Raw genomic sequence first — 16,942 nt, 5'->3', positions numbered from 1 at the left:
CAATCACTTGGTCTTAAACGTGCACAAGACAAAAACTTTCATACTGGGGGAGCGAGCCAGTCTGAAGAGTACTCGGGTCCAGCGCGAGCGTTTTTTGACTCACATGCGAAGCAAAAGTGAGTCTATGTACTCACCCGAGTCGTCCGTCCGTCCGTCCGTCCGTCCGTCCGGCCGTCCGGAAAACTTTAACGTTGGATATTTCTTGGACACTATTCAGTCTATCAGTACCAAATTTGGCAAGATGGTGTATGATGACAAGGCCCCAAAAAACATACATAGCATCTTGACCTTGCTTCAAGGTCAAGGTCGCAGGGGCCATAAATGTTGTCTAAAAAACAGCTATTTTTCACATTTTTCCCATTTTCTCTGAAGTTTTTGAGATTGAATACCTCACCTATATATGATATATAGGGCAAAGTAAGCCCCATCTTTTGATACCAGTTTGGTTTACCTTGCTTCAAGGTCAAGGTCACAGGAGCTCTTCAAAGTTGGATTGTATACATATTTTGAAGTGACCTTGACCCTGAACTATGGAAGATAACTGTTTCAAACTTAAAAATTATGTGGGGCACATGTTATGCTTTCATCATGAGACACATCTGGTCACATATGATCAAGGTCAAGGTCACTTTGACCCTTATGAAATGTGACCAAAATAAGGTAGTGAACCACTAAAAGTGACCATATCTCATGGTAGAAAGGGCCAATAAGCACCATTGTACTTCCTATGTCTTGAATTAACAGCTTTGTGTTGCCTGACCTTGGATGACCTTGACCTTGGGTCAAGGTCACATGTATTTTGGTAGGAAAAATGTGTAAAGCAGTTCTTAGTGTATGATGTCATTGCTAGGTTTAGTTATTTGACCTTGACCCTGAAGGTCAAGGTCAAGCATGTGAGTCGTATAGGCTTTGCCCTTCTTGCTATTAATTGTTTCTTGTTCACAAAAGCACTAATCAAAAAATTGCTCCAGGGGCTTGCAACGTAGTACAATATATTACCTTACTGGGAGAATGCAAGTTTCCAGTACAAAGGACTTAACATTTCTTACATACTGCTTGACTAAAATCTTTACAAACATTGACTATATTCTATACAAGAAACACTTAACAAGGGTAAAGGAGAAACAGAACCCGTTAGTTGCCTCTTACGACATGCTGGGGAGCATCGGGTAAATTCTTCCCCCTAACCCGCGGGGGGTGAAAACTTGTGTAACTTAGTATTGTTATGGTCACGTGAAATAAGCATTTGCTTGAGTTCGTGTCCGAGCTGCATTTTTGTCAATTGTTTCATGTGATGTCATGTATTTTTTAACAGGCCGGCACTATGCTGTTAAAGAATGGACGGTGGTAACTATTCTCAAAAACAAGGAGAAGGAATCAAAACTTGACCAAATGTAAAAAGAACAAAATTGCTGGCGTTCACTGATTTTAGTCAAGCAGTATGTAAGAAATGTTAAGTCCTTTGTACTGGAAACTTGCATTCTCCCAGTAAGGTAATATAATGTACTACGTTGCAAGCCCCTGGAGCAAATTTTCGATTAGTGCTTTTGTGAACAAGAAACAATTAACAAGTGGCTCTATCCCCTCTCCCCCCCCTTTCCCCGTCGCGATATAACCTTCGTGGTTGAAAACGACGTTAAAACACCAAATAAAAATAAACAAGAAGGGCAAAGCCCATACGACTCACATGCTTTACACATTTTTCCTACCAAAATACATGTGACCTTAACCCAAGGTCAAGGTCATCCAAGGTCATGCAACACAAAGCTGTTAATTCAAGACATAGGAAGTACAATGGTGCTTATTGGCTCTTTCTACCATGAGATATGGTCACTTTTAGTGGTTCACTACCTTATTTTGGTCACATTTCATAAGGGTCAAAATGACCTTGACCTTGATCACATGTGACCGAATGTGTCTCATGATGAAAGCATAACATGTGCCCCACATAATTTTTAAGTTTGAAACAGTTATCTTCCATAGTTCAGGGTCAAGGTCACTTCAAAATATGTATACAATCCAACTTTGAAGAGCTCCTGTGACCTTGACCTTGAAGCAAGGTAAACCAAACTGGTATCAAAAGATGGGGCTTACTTTGCCCTATATATCATATATAGGTGAGGTATTGAATCTCAAAAACTTCAGAGAAAATGGGAAAAATATGAAAAATAGCTGTTTTTTAGGCAACATTTATGGCCCCTGCGACCTTGACCTTGAAGCAAGGTCAAGATGCTATGTATGTTTTTTGGGGCCTTGTCATCATACACCATCTTGCCAAATTTGGTACTGATAGACTGAATAGTGTCCAAGAAATATCCAACGTTAAAGTTTTCCGGACGGACGGACGGACGTCCGGACGTCCGGACGGACGACTCGGGTGAGTACATAGACTCACTTTTGCTTCGCATGTGAGTCAAAAAGAAAGAACTGCATGTCCATGGGTTTTTTCTCTCCACAAAACTCCCCCCCCCCCCCCCCCCCCCCCCACCGGGCACCCCCCCTTTTTTTTTTTTTTGCGGCAAAGTCAAGCTCAGCCAAGCCGTAGCTCTGGAGCGAATACAGAGCGGCTGCATTCCTGTACATGAGAGAAAAAGAGGGGTTTCCCATCAGCGACAAAGTTCAGGAGCAAAAGTCAAGTGAGGTCACACAATATGTGTCCCCCTTTGGTGAGGCGTCATTTTCTGTTTCACTTCGGTCGGTCATGATTTCTTTATTTATTTTGTGTTTAACGTCGTTTTCAACCGTTCAAGGTTATATCACGACGGAGGGAAGGGGGGTGATGGGATAGAGCCACTTGTCAATTGTTTCTTGTTCACAAAAGCACTAATCAAAAATTTGCTCCAGGGGCTTGCAACGTAGTACAGTATATTACCTTACTGGGAGAATGCAAGTTTCCAGTACAAAGGACTTAACATTTCTTACATGTATACTTAATACTACTTGACTAAAATCTTTACAAACATTGACTATATTCTATACAAGAAACACTTAACAAGGGTAAAAGGAGAAACAGAATCCGTTAGTCGCCTCTTACGACATGCTGGGGAGCATCGGGTAAATTCTTTCTCCTCCCAACCAATATGGGACTCCCCCTAACCCGCAGGGGGTTCGGTCATGATTGGGTGGAGAGAAGGACTAGGATTGACTGACTATTAGGGTTTAACGTCCTCTTAGACCAACTGGTCAATGTTGGGACAGGTATTGGTAATACGCTGAAGATATGGTGTGATACTTTGATTCGAACAAGCCCGCTGTGGCTGTCTTCTTCGACACACCAGCATTGGGTTTGTCTCGTCAAAGTATCGAAATACGATCATGATAATCAGAGACGAGAGATGATGCATGCGTGTCTTTGTGTTTTCCAAGCCCTGAGACTTTCGCTGTGAACGTGGGATCTTTTTCGTGCGCATGTGTGCACACGGGGGTGTTCGGACACCGAAGAGAGTCTGCACAAAGTTGACTCCAAGAAATAAATCTCTCGCCGAACGTGGGGATCGAACCCACGCTGATAGCGACCAACTGGCTACAAAGCCAGCGCGCTACCAACTGAGCTACGTCCCCGCCCCACTAGGATTGAGTGGGCTGACTGAGACTGAGAGAGAGGGATGAAGAAAGGGAGGGCGGGATTCAAGGAGTGAGAGGGATGGAAGAGACAAGGGTGGGGAGTCATGGTTAATGTGTCACAAAATAACTTCTTTTATATAACTGATATGGCCTAAAAAAAATTAAAAAAAATAGGTGTGGTTACGGTAACCCAACCTACCCTATTTTTAGGGGCCGACCCTATAGCGTGTTATTACATTTGTCAAAAAAACAAACAAACAAAAACCAGTGCACAAAACGCAATGAAAGCGAAAGCGCTCGAGTCGCACACTTATTTTCCTGTCAAGTAGGTTTATTTGTACTCATTAGAAAAAAAAGTTAAAAAAAAAGTGATTGCCTACCTTCCTACCCTATTTTTGTGTGGCTATGTTACCTTAACCACACCTATTTTTTTTTGGGGGGGGCCTATAAAGTTTTTACTCCACTCCAGTTCCCGCGACTTCCAGTCTACAGAAGGAAACAGACCACAGCAAGGGGGAGGATAAGCAATAAGGATGGGGAGGGGGAAGAGCAGGGGCTCACATCCATGAGAGATGGCATAGGACAAATGTCCCGGACAATGCAAAAGCGATAGGACATTTGTCCCGAACAAAAACAAAATGGATAGGACCTTTTTTTTCTGGCAACAAAACGTTCACTAACAGCATGGTTTGTCTGCTTGGAGAGACACATCGTAGCAAATCAAACTACTGTAAATTGGAAAGTACTGACAATTTCTAGATCAAATGAAAGCATAATCGGACAATGACCCCTTTGTGACAAAAACAATAGGACATATATATGTCCTCTTGCATGAAAAATGTACAGGACATTTGGAAAAAATAATCCGTGTATGTCCGATGTCCGACGTGGATGTGAGTCCCTGGAAGAGGGACATCATTAGTTTCAACTCAAAAAGTAAAAGAGAATGAGATAGATGTGCAGGCAGACTCGGTGCCGTGTGCGAATGAGTGTGTGTACGTGTGCACATGCTCCCTCATTCAACGGAACTGGCCAAAGTTCCAAGATCAATCATTTCACCCAGACTAACTCTTCAAGCCTTTTGAATGATTGAGAGAGAAAAATCGCCGATCAGAGTCAAATTCAAGTGATCACATTTTATTTGCAAACGAGTTTTGTTTATTTTTAACAGTACTTTGCCTTAACTCCACCCTACCCACCAACCCCTTCCCTCTTTTCCTGTGTGTGTGTGTGTGTGTGTGTGTGTGTGTGTGTGTGTGTGTGTGTGTGTGTGTGTGTGTGTGTGTGTGTGTGAGGACTATGTGGCCGAGTGGTAACGCACTTGCGCTCGGAAGCTAGAGGTTGTGAGTTCGACCCTGGGTCAGGGCGTTAGCAATTTTCTCCCCCCTTTCCTAACCTAGGTGGTGGGTTCAAGTGCTAGTCTTTCGGATGAGACGAAAATCCGAGGTCCCTTCGTGTACACTACATTGGGGTGTGCACGTTAAAGATCCCACGATTGACAAAAGGGTCTTTCCTGGCAAAATTGGTTAGGCATAGATAAAAATGTCCACCAAAATACCCCTGTGACTTGGAATAATAGGCCGTGAAAAGTAGGATATGCGCCGAAATGGCTGCGATCTGCTGGCCGATGTGAATGCGTGATATATTGTGTAAAAAAATTCCATCTCACACGGCATAAATAAATCCCTGCGCCTTGAATATGTGCGCGATATAAAATTAAAAAAATAAATCCCTGCGCTTAGAACTGTACCCACGGAATACGCGTGATATAAGCCTCATATTGATTGATTGATTGATGTGTGTGTGTGTGTGTGTTTCCATGCTGCCAGACAGCGTATTCACACCATGCAGTCCAAGACCCATACAAATTCCCTTTTAGAGCTGAAAGTTAAGACTTTTACCCTGCTGTAGTATCTTATTTCGAAATCTAATATATTTATTAGGCTAAAAACAAAATTTATACACAAATTCTGATGACAATGCACACAATATTTGGGCCGGTAGGTCGTTTACTTTTGTAAAATAGTTATTAGATTTAGACAACCTGTCAAGCAGGTCAATGAATTTTTTTCCAAGTCAGCAAAATCAAGTTTTGTAATTTTTTAATTCCTTGTTTTCTGAAGGGTCAAAAAAGGTTTGAGGGTCAGGAGGAAAAAATAAGGCTGGTTGAAAAATCAGGATCATTGAATTCTTTTTTCTTGGCCTTACTATTTCATCACCTTCTCAGCTGCCCCCACACCGGCACGGTTGGCCTAGTGGTAAGGCGTCCGCCCCGTGATCGGGAGGTCGTGGGTTCGAACCCCGGCCGGGTCATACCTAAGACTTTAAAATTGGCAATCTAGTGGCTGCTCTGCCTGGCGTCTGGCATTATGGGGTTAGTGCTAGGACTGGTTGGTCCGGTGTCAGAATAATGTGACTGGGTGAGACATGAAGCCTGTGCTGGACTTCTGTCTTGTGTGTGGCGCACGTTATATGTCAAAGCAGCACCGCCCTGATATGGCCCTGTCGGCTGGGCATTAAGCAAACAAACAAACAAAGCTGCCCCCACAACGCATGTAGGCAATCAATCCAGAATACTCATGCTTTTCTACAAGTACAAATACACAATAGCTGAATCAGCAAAACCAGCAGGAAAAGTTATTCTAAATATATATTGGATCATGCAAGTGTAATTTTCTCCTGAACATTTCATTTGATTTTGATGTCTCTCTTTTAGTTTTACCCTAGGCCTATGCAACTTGTGCTCTTTCCCCGTGACCTTATTTCTACCTATTGAGTAGTACAGTGTATGTGCCAAGGCATCTGAATTTGAATCTGAAAGTGAAACCAAATGATGAACAAAATGTTAACAGATGAGATGAAAACGAGATGGAACAAAAGGGCAAAGTCATAAAATAAGCTTAAAAAGCTTTGTTCTCTCGGTTTTATCTTCACTCATTGGAGAATCTGAATAGAAAGGTTATTGTTACTTAGCAATAGTATAATTACTATTACCATTAGAAACACTTTTTATGACTTGAAAAAAAATATAAAAAAATAATTAGCGTTTGTTACAGAAAATCTGACTCCTGGCATTCTGATTTGATTTCATCTACTCTTAGTAACTGAGTCTTAGTCTTAGAATGATAAAGCGGTCTCTGACATTCAATACATTTATGTGATACATCCGTGGTTTTGGGTTTACTTAGACTAGGTCTAAAAAAATGCTGGAAGTGAAAAGCAGTAAAAATGATATATAAAAAATTGAGTCAGAATGGTACATGTACTAGGTTTTTACATTTTTTTCTTCTCTCTCTCTCTCTTTCATTTTAACAAAAAGCTGGTATGGATCCTGCAAGTTTCATTCGCTATGTGTTAGGAGTGTCAAACTAAATGTGAACCTTATTTTTTTTCCATGTGGACGAACGAAGTTTAAAGGAAAATAGAGTGTGTCCAGGTGGCCTAAGGCCTAAAAACAAAATAGGTGTGGTTACGGTAACCCGACCTACCCTATTTTTAGGGGCCGACCCTAAAACTTTTTATTACATTTGTCAACAAAAAACCCCAAACAAACAACAAAAAAGAGTGCAGAAAACGCAATGAAAGCGACAGCGCTCGAGTCGCACACTTATTTCCCTGTCAAGTAGGTTTAATTTGTACACATTAGAAAAAAAAGTTTAAAAAAAAAAAGTGATTGCCTACCTTCCTACCCTATTTTTTGGGGCTATGTTACATTAACCACACCTTTTTTTTGTTTTGGCCTAAGGCCACAAAAAAAAAATTGTCTGTTTCTGGTCACCCGACCGACCCTAAATTTCGGCGCCGACCCTAAACTTTTTTTTTCCAAACTCACATTTTTTTTTGTTTTTTTTGTGGTGGTATAAGGACAGGGTGAGAAAATGAACAACAAAAACGTGTGAAAACGAAAGTCCGCTGACGATTTGTAAATGTGTTGAGTGTCTTGTCTCTATGTATAGTGAATCCAGTCTCTTTGCGCGATTTTTAAAGTTAGTTTTATTGGTCTACATTTGGGGGAAAAAAAAAAAAAAAAAAAAAAAAAAAAAAAAAAAAAAAGCCGACCTACCGACCCTATTTTTTTTTAGCCATGTTACCAGAAACAGACAATTTTTTTTTTTGGGGCCTAATCAAAAATTTTCCTCGTGATTCCTAGCAGCACATCATATAATTATTGCTTTCATTTCACATTTTCATCCCTGCCAGTGTTTTCTTTCTGTTCATCCCTGCCAGTGTTTTCTTTCTTTCATTGTTATTAGTTTACTTGCTTGAGCTGGATTGTGGGTGGACTGACAAAAAACCAACTGCACTGGCTCTAAACTTCAAAGACCTGCTATAGTACAGCTTATAAAGTTACATCTGATGACCTATTTCTTCTCTGTCCCATGAAGATGCCCTACATTCACCCAGGATTATCAGGTGGGTGATATGTTGATCTGCAAGGTAGAGATCATGGTCATACACTGAGTTCCTGAGTTGAACCACCCTTAGAGTAGAAAGTCTGTGCTGAGGTTGAGAATTTGACAAAACATTCAAGAAGATTTTTTTTTTTACAGGGTTACTGACTGACTATTAGGGTTTAATGTCCTCTTAGACCAACTGGTCTATATTGGGACAGGTATTGGTAATACGCTGAAGATATGGTGTGATACTTTGATTCGAACAAGCCCGCTGTGGCTGTCTTCTTCGACACACCAGCATTGGGTTTGTCTCGTCAAAGTATCGAAATACGATCAAGATACTCAGAGACGAGAGATGATGCATGTACGTGTCTCCGTGTTTTCCAAGCCCTGAGACTTTCGCTGTGAACGTGGGATCTTTTTCGTGCGCATGTGTGCACACGGGGGTGTTCGGACACTGAAGAGTCTCCACAAAGTTGACTCCGAGAAATAAATAATTAATCTCTCGCCGAACGTGGGGATCGAACCCAACGCGCTACCAACTGAGCTACGTCCCCGCCCCTACAGGGTTAGGAGGAGATATGACAAATTGTGACAAAAGAGGCTTTAAAATGTGATAATAAAGTTTGTTCAGACATGCATATAAATGGCAAGCATGATGTTTAATTTCAAACAAAGAAAACCTTACTGGGTCACTCAAAATGTTCAACTCTCCAGTAGAACATGATATCGATACACAAATATGTCCATGTCACACCTTTAGGTGTTTAGGCCCCCCCAAATAAATAGGTGTGGTTACGGTAACATAGCCAAAAAAAATAGGGTAGGAAGGTAGACAATCACTTTTTTTTTTTTAAACTTTTTTCCCTAATGTGTACAAATTAAACCTACTTGACAGGGAAATAAGTGCGCGACTCGGGCGCTTTCGCTTTCATTGCGTTTTCTGCACTCGTTTTCTTGGTTTTTGTGTGTGTTTTTTGACAAATTTATGAAATAAAAAGTTATAGGGTCGGCCCCTAAAAATAGGGTAGGTCGGGTTACCGTAACCACACCTATTTTTTTTAAGGCCTTATCGTTGTTGTTTTGGAGGTGGATGGTTTGGTGGTAAAGGCAACAGAAAAGTCCCCCACAGGCTTTTTCAGAATGTGAATGTGCATAGCCATACGCAACAGGGCCAGACTTGTATGAATATTGTTAGGTCCTGATTAATTCAGAGAGAGAGAGAGAGAGAGAGAGAGAGAGAGAGAGAGAGAGAGAGAGAGAGAGAGAGAGAGAGAGAGAGAGAGAGAGAATCAGCAGCATGAGCACTCGCCCTTTATTGTTTGGTGGCCCAAACAAAACAGGCCCGACAGACACCCAAACAGAACTTTGCCCCAGCGCATCATACAACCCCCCGGCCCCATTCCCCCTCAAGGAGAAAAAAACACCTTGGTGCAAAGCGACAGGCCCGTAGCATTCGTACCCCTCCCCCTCCACCACCCACCCCTTCTTGCCGTCGCACCTGTCCAACTTCACCTTTGACCCCCAGGTCTGGGTCATAGGCTAATGAGGCTGACCTACTTTCCCTTCTCTGCCCCCTGTGAGAGTGTATTAGAACTAGGGGTCGGCCTCGCCGCATGCACTGAGCGGAGAGAAGCAGGCAAGGGTTTTTCGGTTGTTGCCTACCGCACGATGCCGCTTTAGAAAGCTGCTGCCAGTCCCCTGACCCGTACACCTCGCCCAGCCTTCCCTGGCCGCCACACACCAAACAATACCCAATCAAACAGGGTTGGGGGAGAGGGGGAGAAGAAGGGAGCCTTGTACCTGTAAGTGCAACGCTGTGCCAGCCCTGTGTAGTCTGGGCTTCCTTCACCTGTTTCCCTTCTAATAGTATTCAAATATTACTATTAGTATTACACTATAAGACTCTAAATTACTTTCTCAAAATGGTAAGGAGATATATATAGGGGTGTGCATATTGTGTTCCAGTGAATGAAAATCAAGTCAAGTACGTAGCAACAAAACAAACAGGATAACATTAATGAGCAGAAATAAAGTCCAACTCCAATTCATAGCTAGTTGCTCACTCACTTTCTTATCATGAACCCATAGCCAATGGCTTGATTTGAATAAAAATGGGGAATTTTTGTTGCAACTCAAACTTACTTAACAAATTAAAAACATTGCTTATGATATTTTAAATTAGAAACCTTTGGGCAAAAAAAAGGTTCTTTTTCCTATGACAACGCCAAACAATTAGGGTTGGCAAGGTCAATACCCCCCCCTTTTTTTTTGGGGGGGGGGGGGTGGAGAGCTTCATTTTGTGTAGATGTATGCTTCCTTTGAAGGCAGGTGTGAGAATGAATTAGTCAAGATCACTACATCAGATGTATTCTATCAGCTTCAGTCCACCAACTATATAACATCAGGACTAATCAAGTCACTGGCCAATCTGAGGGAGAGTTGGTAAAATGACCAACAGAGTTTCTGACAGATGAGCTATTTTATTGAACCATATTTGTTACAGGTGACAGGTCGGTGTTCCTGTCAATGTTTAGCTCACTTGGCCAGATGTGTTTTGTTCTGTTTTGTGCATGTGAGCAACAAAAATGGACTATGTATACATGTATACGTTCCTTAGTATCTCTGTCAGGATTTCCGAGCATTGTGGAAGAGTTGCACCCCATTTTCGTGACTCAAACAATAACATGTGGTGGCCAAATTGCAGCCAATAACTGATGTGCATGTTATCGATATAAAGTGTCTGTCCGACATGACGCATTCTGATTTTCGAAATCCTTCACATCGAAGCCAAGATTCACTGGTGATGGCCCACAGTGATCGCTGCGCACGCAGATTCCCAAAACTCACATAACCTCAAGCAAAACGTATGTCAGCTCAGGCAAAACACGTTTGTGATCACTTGGGCAAACAATCATTGCCGCAACAAGTTGTAAACTCTGATGTGTATATTTTAGACAGAAACGGAGTCATGTCGAGCATACACTGCTCAACATACACTATGATCTGAGTCAATTATTCGATGCGATTGCTGGTTTTAACTAGTTGAACACGTGTTATTGTTTTGGTCACAAAAGCGGGGCACAACTCTTCCACAAAGTTTGAAAATCCTGACAGTTATTTCTGGACAACGTCTATTAACACAAAAGTCTGACATACTTTGACAAAGAAATGTACAGCGAAGCAAATTTTAATGCTGTGCCAACACACACACTTGTATACAATAAAGCACACACACCATTTCAAAAATCCATCAGCCACACTGAGTTTTAAATTGATGAACAGACAAAACAACCCCCTTTTTGCTGATCCCGGCCAAATCTCTGACTCTTGAGTCTGCATAAGGCCACAAAAAAAAGGTGTGGTTAAGGTAACATAGCCAAAATAAATAGGGTAGGAAGGTAGGCAATCACTTTTTTTTAAACTTTTTTTTCTAATGTGTACAAATTAAACCTACTTGACAGGGAAATAAGTGTGCGACTCGAGCGCTTTCGCTTTCATTGCGTTTTCTGCACTCGTTTTCTTGTTTTTTTTGTTTTTTTGTTGACAAATGTAATAAAAAGTTGTAGGGTCGGCCCCTAAAAATAGGGTAGGTCGGGTTACCGTAACCACACCTATTTTTTTTTTTAGGCCTAAGGCCTAAAAAAAAAAATAGGTGTGGTTACGGTAACCCGACCTACCCTATTTTTAGGGGCCGATCCTATAACTTTTTATTACATTTGTCAAAAAAAAAAAACAAAAAAAAAAAAACGAGTGCAAAAAACGCAATGAAAGCGAAAGCGCCCGAGTCGCACACTTATTTCCCTGTCAAGTAGGTTTAATTTGTACACATTAGAAAAAAAAGTTAAAAAAAGAAAAAAGTGATTGCCTACCTACCTACCCTATTTTTTTTGGCTATGTTACCGTAACCACACCTATTTTTTTTTTTTGCCTAAGTACTCATCCTCCATCACGCAAAGGGAAACTGAATGAGTTTACCGTCTTAATTTTACCATGGCTCCCTAAACGACACGTGCTTGTATGCACTAGAAAAAAAGGTACTAGAAATTCATGAAGGTGAGCACACTAAACTTGAAAAGAGCGGGTCTAAGGACGCACTGCATATCAGCCCTGAAAGTGGCGAGTATTTTACTCGCCATGGTGAGTAGAAGTATGTAACTGGTGAGTAGAAATGTTCATCCACTAACCAAAATTAAGTTGCTAAAACAAATTGTTGGTTTGGCTAGTAAATTTTGCTCACTGGCTAGTATATTTTCCGAATCACTAGCCAAATGCACAATTTTTGTTACTTTCAGGGCTGCATCTATGTTTGAGTTAATGTTAGCATGCTTACCTTCATAAGTTCTGTATTCAGAAAATGTTCTGCAAGACATGTACCCAGTATTGGCGTTAACCGGTAATTAGGCCCAAAAAAAAAAATTGTCTGTTTAGGGTAACCCGACCGACCCTATCGATTTGGCGCCGACCCAAAAACTTTTTTTTGATTTCAAAAAAAAAAAAGAAAAAAAAAGAGGTAAAAATGCTAAAAAGAGACATTTGGCGTTTCTTTCTCTCCCTTTCTCTCTGTTTTATTTATACGTTAGTTTTGAAACATGTATTCATCAAATATGAGAAGTGAATGTTCAGCCAACATAGCATTTACACACACACACAAAAAAAAAAACAAAAACAAAAAACTACCTACCTACCGACCCTACTTTTTTTGGTCATGTTACCCTAAACAGACAATTATTTTTTTTGGCCTTACCGTTATTTTACCGGTTGAAATGAGAAAATACCGGACAATAATTGGCTGCCGGTATAACCTACCGGTTGATTTTAGAACTACCGTTTTTTTCGCTGGTAAAACAACAAAACCAGTACTCTGAGCTGGACTCTTACTGGTTCCAATGACCAGCCTACCTTCTTTTTTTCTGGATAGTTTTCATCATTAAATTTGTGTACCAGTTTGAAAAAATATTAGCGCCATCACTGATGTACCAACTCTGAACCACGTAGACATTAAATTTTAAATTAAATTGGGGAATCCTGGGATCTTCTAGGCAGTGTACATGTGGGGAGCTCTGCTTGCACAATTTATCTAGATCAGCTGGCATTCTTAGGTCTAGATCTGAATCAGTAAACCAATCCAAAGAAGAGGCCTTCTTTCCGTCATCAAATACACCATGAACAAAATTGTCAAAAATAATCAAACAAACCAAACTGCTGACCTCGTCTAACAGTAACAGACCATGAGCAACAAAAACCATCTGACCACAGGATTTCTAAATTCTAATAGGCTTTGAGTTTGACTGAGTTTGACTGATCTAGTTTTTGAACTGCAATTGCCTTTCAACGTAGTGACTGAGAGAAGAAGAAAAATTGAGAAAAAACACCCACAAATAACAGAACAGAAACTCAGCAACTAGTCATACCTACAGGTTATTGTAATAATTGTTTTCCCACTTAGATTAGTTAGAAATATAACCCCCAAAAAGGAAATGGGTCTGCTGTCAACTGCTGTAAGTGAAGGAAAAAGACAGGAAGATAATCAGACTGGTGCATGTCAGTCTCTTTGGATGTTAAAAACTAAAAGGTGTGAGTTTAAAAAAAGGTTTCAGTAGCCCCTTCAACAAGAATCCTACCTGCCTACTGTACTGTCGATGTATTTTGGAGAACAATTAGATATGTCTGCATGCCTAATAACATTCACGATAAGGCCTTCTGACGAAAGATATTGGGGAAAAGGGTATTGTTTGAGTCTTTGACTGCTGGTGAAGAGGTGTGAAAAGCTGATGCAGCAAAAGCACAGTACACCCTTACTTAGACTTTAAATTTACATAACCACTGCTGATTACAAACATATCTCTTCAATAATTCTGAGAGTCTGGGTCAATAATTCTGAGAGTCTGGGGGCTATCTTATACTACAGGCAAAAACGACAACACAAACAGAAATGTACAGTGACTGATTAAATCAAAGCTTGGACAAAACATTTAAATTTTTCCTTTATGCCACAACAGTACAAGTAAATGTTGAGACTGAAAAGCGACAACTCTGGCACACACCCTCTTTCTCTGTCAACACACACACCACGTGTTCGCATGAGGAACTGCCCGAAACACATCAGACCCTGATGCAGTACTCTATAACACACCCCCTTTGACATCAGCGACACTCCCTCAACAAAAAAGTGAAGGTGTACACAAAAACGTATGCTACTGCGGACGAGTTCCTGGGTAATCGATCATGTACATGTATAGGTGCGCCATAATCGGGTAATCAGTAAAATTGAGGCGTTGTTCTCCCACCTTAATTCAACATTTTTTTCTTTGCCCAAAAGACAGCATGGGAACAAGATCGACGCGAAGCACGTGACCCGGGTAAACACGGAAGCGGCCAAGAATGGCGGTCTGCGCATGCATGTAACGTCAAATGGAAAACGCTTCGCAACAGCACAGCCGATTAATTATTCCACCCCCGTCTACCTATGATCAGCAATACAGCATGCAACAATTTGTTCATCCTGAAAATCCCTATAGTATCACTGGTAAATATAGGCCAAGCTCGGCTTGGAGGTCACTGGTCTCATTTCTTTTTTCCCACTCAATCGATCGTGCTGTAACAAGTCCAGACTGAGGTGAATGTCAAACTGACTGAACACGTCTTCTCTTGTTTGACCTAATTGTGGCCCTCTCACACTCCTTCGGATGTCTCAATGACCCAAAATGTTTAAACCGTGGTGGTTTTCACAATATTTTATTAAACATTATGCTGTTCTTGTCGCTCTGAATCAATGAACTTGATAGTGGGCGGCAGGTTATCTATCATGCCATTGAGTGCGAAGGGACCAACCCACGTCGTCAACATTGAGGAAAGAAGAAACAATCATGAGTAAAATCAGCAGAAAAAATAAGTCAAACAAGAACAGGCTCAAAACTCACCTCAATATCATCCTTTCTGGCGATCCAATGCGATGTATAATCCAAGAAGAAAAGCGTAAAATCCAAAGTTTACATGGACAACATGAGTCAACTTGACCCAAGTGGCTCTGGGACACGCGAATGGCGCGCAAACGTCTGATTTGAATTCCGTCTTCCCCCTGTAGATAATCCTTTTCACTTAGTGAATGGAGAAACACATACTGACAATAACACATTAAGATCCAGCATCACACACCCAAAGGGTTGGATCCACCCTGTAGTACTCCTCATTAAGTTGAAACGAAGAGGCCATGAAATTTTCGGCAAAGTTCGGATTCCAACATGGCGCTCTCGTTTTCCCAAGCGAGGCTCTAGCATCTATTCATGGAATTTGCACCCGCGCGTAGGCATGTTGCCCTAGCAACAGTGTTTCCCTCGTCTCTTTTACGTACTTTTTGTAAAATCTTGCACCTATACGTACTCATAGATGCACTTTCTATCAATAAAAGTGTCAAGTATGCACCAGACTGCCCAGTGTAGCGGCTACACAAACAGCACAAAAACTTCAGAGAGCGCGTGAAGTTTTTTGAGGTCACGCATGGCAGTGCAAAAAAACACGCTGACCCACACTGATGCGCCAGTGTGTCTTGTGGTTGTTCATTTGCTTTTCTGCATTTTATTTGCCTTATAATTATAACTTACCCACTAAAATTGAAAACTCAAATGGCAGCAGCTTTGCGTAAACTCGAAACCAAAACGACAGCAAATTCTTTCAGTCTCTCTCTCGTGTCAGTTATACTTTCTCCCTCTCTCTCTCTCTCTCTCTCTCTCCCTCTCTCTCTCTCTCTCTCTCCCCACCCCCCCCCCCCCCCCACCTCTTCGCTAACATTTAGAAGGATTGAATACAGAGAAACTGATGGAAAACGATAAATCGAGATTCTGTCCATGCCGCCACGCAAAGTTGCTCTGTAAAATTATATACTGTATTTGATATTTTATTGTCATCCGCTGATAATTTGTTTGAAAAAAAGGTACAAATCATTGTCTCCTTTTCTGTGTTCAATAGTGCTGAGTATGCGTGTTCTGATTAGGTGTGAGTTTATCCCTCAGAACTGCGCTTTCTTTGCATAATATTCCCTTGAGTTAATTAATCGATTTGTTAAATAACATCATTTTGTCAAGATTGGATTTTTTGGTTTATTGATGCTGTTGTTAATAAACGCATGTAATTGCATTTCAGTTCAACCTAAATGCATAGTATATTCATGACACACCGTTTGAACAAAGCAAATCCGTCTGCATTTGTCTGAAAGATATGTGTGGTCAGCTGGTTTCCAGAGTGAATCGTGATGTAGATATGAGTTCACGGACTGAGGCAGTGAGCATGTTGTTTTTGTTTTAAAACGTACGCCGATCAGTCAGTGTGTCCGTGTGTGTGTGTGTGTGTGTGTCCCTGTGTGTGTGTGTGAATGCGCGCACGCGCGAGCAAACTAATGAATAATGGATGGCGATGAAACTGGCAACCGTGTCAGGCTGACCTGCTGACCAAAGCGCGTAAGGATGGAGGGAGAGAGAATGAAGGCTTGAGAGTGAGAGATGTAAGCGTGGAGGAGTTGTCTCCCATTCAATGACAAGCGTCAAGAGTGTCCAGTGCTACTCGGTGCAGGAGATTGAAATGAAGACAACAGCCCCTGTGTTCAGTCGTTCTTAGAATAACAAATACGAATAGTTGGGGGGGAAAATGTGATTATTTGGATGAAAGTCCCCTTTTTATGCCAATACTAGAGAGTATTTCATTGCTTTTCGAACTGTGAAGATACTTTACTCTTTATTCTCTCTCTCTCATTGACTGACTGGCAAAATACTTGTAGTAGGATTTTGATTTCGTTTTATTTTGGTGCTGTTTCTGTGGGCGCAGCTTGCTACCCATAATTTGCTTCATTTTTCTTTTTTTTTTCATTTTCATTACTTTATTGTCCCATCGCTGGGAAATTCCGGTCGCTTCCTCCCAGTGGAAAGCTAGCAGCAACGGAGTCGCGCTACCCAGTGTGTATTCAGGTGTATTCAGCCACCTGCACTTAT

The 16,942-nt window shown here is 41.3% G+C and overlaps 1 protein-coding gene across 1 annotated transcript in view; it reads right to left on the bottom strand.

The window, feature by feature from the left end:
• LOC138972714 (dual specificity tyrosine-phosphorylation-regulated kinase 1A-like) overlaps positions 1-15,202 on the bottom strand; it is an 82,507-nt gene extending 67,305 nt beyond the window's left edge. Inside the window, exon 1 of the mRNA XM_070345370.1 lies at positions 14,882-15,202. The gene's annotated coding sequence lies outside the window, so the exon portion shown is untranslated. The remainder of the gene's footprint in view (positions 1-14,881) is intronic.
• Positions 15,203-16,942: the final 1,740 nt, after the last annotated feature.

This window comes from Littorina saxatilis, linkage group LG8 (assembly GCF_037325665.1).
Source record: "Littorina saxatilis isolate snail1 linkage group LG8, US_GU_Lsax_2.0, whole genome shotgun sequence".
Classification (NCBI taxonomy): domain Eukaryota; kingdom Metazoa; phylum Mollusca; class Gastropoda; order Littorinimorpha; family Littorinidae; genus Littorina; species Littorina saxatilis.
Note: the sequence above shows the minus strand (reverse complement) of the source record. Positions and strands in the feature narration are given on the sequence as shown.